Genomic DNA, 2901 nt, shown 5'->3' on the forward strand with positions numbered 1-2901 from the left:
ACTGGATTTTGTCTGCTTTGAGCTTGCTGTCACCATTGCTGTGAGTTCATGTGAGTAACTGCCCAGCTGTCGGAAAACTCTGTTTCCTTGTGGTCGTCCACCACCTCTGGCTCTTATGGTCTTTCCGTCCCTCTTTCAAAATGAGCCTTGGGAAGCAGAAGTTTGATGTGGATGTCCAATTCAGGGGCAAGCACTCTGCAGCCTCTTGTTCTCTGCACGTTGGCCAGTTGTGGGTTTCTGTGTTAATTACTATCTGCAGCATAAGAAAACTTCTCCGGTGAGAGTTAAGAGATGCATTCATCTGTGGGCATAACAATGTCATTTGGAGCCAGTTTTATATGATAACTATTTAACAGAAAACAAGAATTAGTAAACCATTAAACTTTGAGTGATTTAGCAGTATCCAGAACACCTAGTATCTAGTATAATTATATAATATAGTTTGAATATATCATGCATAACACTATTGCATAATTCTCATATGGAAATTATTAATAGAGTAATATTTTTATTTATTGAACACCATATTCCAGGCAATACGCTACATGCTTCACCCATGTACCTCTATGGATTTCATTTTTATTTGTTAATTTAGTCACTGTTCGTTTTACTCAGTAGACCGTAAGTACCAAGGGGGAACGAAGGCACTGTACCTTATTCACCACATTATCCTTCATGCCTAGTAAATGTCAGGCACATAAATAGATGTGTAAAATAAATTATTCTATTGAGTCACTTTTTTTTCTTTACCAACTTTCCTTAGATGGACTTTCCCTAATAAGAATCAGCACGACTATTGAAAAGTTTACAACAAAAACAGAGTGCTGCAATTTAAGAGAAGCTCTCAGTTTAACAGCTCAGATGAATATGTGACATTTACCAAAATCTTTTGGAAAATGAATATTAATGCTACATCTAAATCAAATGTGGGATTGGCTGTAATCATTTGCTACCTGCACAGGGGAGGAATCAAAAATTCTGTTTTCTAGTGGGCTTCTGTTTCATTAGGCCGATACCTTGTGACTGATGGCACTCTTCTGTTTTTAGGATTGTTTTTCTCACGTCTAATTGGTAAGCCCCTATTTAATGTAGTAATGGTCTCTTTACTGTACTGTCAACTAGCTGCTGCCCAAAATGGCATACACACCAGTGTGCTGCTTTTAGTCTTTAAGTAGAAGCTGTCATAATGAGTAGTTTTTGAGGAAGAAACAGTGCATGTGTAGCAATTTTCCCCAGATGTAAAGCCAAGGAATTTGGAAGTTGTCTCTGTTTCAGCCTGGAATCGTACTGCAACTTAAGGCCACCGCTCGCATCAAGCTTGAAGACATACATTGCAGTAAGCAGTCATGTTCCTTAGACTTTGATGGTATATGTGAGCATGGTGTAAAGGATTTTTCACTATGAGATTTGAAGTTGGGCGTCTTTTTAAAACTGTAGATTTCTTTTGTCTAAAGTTTAGGCAGTACAAAGGAATAGAGTTCAGATTTGTTCATGTGGTGTTTTCTGTTGTTTTGGGGTTTTATTTTATTTATTTATTTATTTATTTTTGAGACAGGGTCTCCTTGTAGCCCCAGCTGGCCTGGAACTCACTGTAAACCAGGCTGGCCTGGATCTCACAGAGATCTGCTGCCTCTGCCTCCTGAGTGCTGGGATTAAAGGTGTGGCCACCACTTCCAGCTAGAGAAGTGCCTTTTTTTTTTTTTTTTAAATAGGACGTACGAAGAAAATAGTTTATTCAAAACACCCACTTCCTTACTGGAAGTGGGAAAAGCAGGAAAGGCATAAGCATTTTTTTCCTCCCTAACTTTCATTACAGCGAAAGAACAAAGTAGTTCAGCACATCAGTTTTGAAAGCCTTAGTTAACAAATTAAGTCTGCCTCAACAAATTACAATCAAGATAGTGAAAACTTTTCCTTGTGGTCTATGGCCAGATTCCAAACTTGTAGGACCATCTTCAGAAAGACAGGAATGTAGAATGTTGAGTTCACTTTAGACATCACCTCCAATGTCATCAAACTGAATTTCATCATCATCTCCAGGACCAAAGGTATCCGGTTCATTGATTTTAGTATGTTCTGGAAGCTCACCATATGCCTTAAGACTTCTAGCTTCATCTGCACTGTATATTAGAATTACATCGGCTTTGTTATCCTGGTAATCTCAGAGGCCAACCAGTATGATGTCTGAGGTATTTATCCAAACCTTTGTTCTCAATTTCCCTCTAATGTGGCATACTCTTTACACCATCAAAGCACATTGCTTCTACCGTCCATTTCCCAACATTTTGATTACCGGAGCATATTCTTGCCCATCTTCTTGAACACCAGCTCTCGCTTTTCAGATTCATTCTCGTTCTTACCTCTACATCTATTTGTACTTCCTTTACCTTTATTCTTGGGCATGGCGGTGAAGACCGGCTGCAGGCGGCAAGGACGGAGGCTCCGATGGACCTTGCTGTGGAGAGCGCAGGATGAAGTCGGAGCGGGAAGCCCAGCAGCGTGGTCGGGAGAGGTTGGCCACGGGTTGCTTCCGAAAGCCTCCTGCACCCACTGCACCCACGTTTGGCTATGGCAAAATAAGAAATACTTATTAGGTCACACAAATTAGGCTCATGCGAATAGAAAGATTAAATTTAATCTTTTCCTGAATAAATTAAGTGATGAATAGCTTTTTTTTTAAAATTTCTCAAAGGAAGGGTTCATTCTGTTGATATAAGGAATGGTGAAAAGAGCTGGAGCTGACGACTGACATCTTTCTTGGGCTTGTATAGGATAAGGTTCAGAATATTTGGTGTTCAATCTAGCTTTTGCTCATTTTCTAGTTCTGATAATTTTTATAAATGCCTCAGCTAAAAGCACAGTTAAGAGGTACAAAGTTCCTCAAAATGAAAGCAAGTCTGC

At 39.4% G+C, this 2901-nt stretch overlaps 1 pseudogene; it reads right to left on the bottom strand.

Annotated features, from left to right (window-relative positions):
• Positions 1 to 1990: 1990 nt before the first annotated feature.
• LOC103734759 lies at positions 1991 to 2403 on the bottom strand (annotated as a pseudogene).
• Between the last annotated feature and the right edge of the window lie 498 nt (positions 2404 to 2901).

This window comes from Nannospalax galili, unplaced genomic scaffold, assembly GCF_000622305.1.
Source record: "Nannospalax galili isolate Female #2095 unplaced genomic scaffold, S.galili_v1.0 scaffold576, whole genome shotgun sequence".
NCBI classification, from domain to species: Eukaryota; Metazoa; Chordata; class Mammalia; order Rodentia; family Spalacidae; genus Nannospalax; species Nannospalax galili.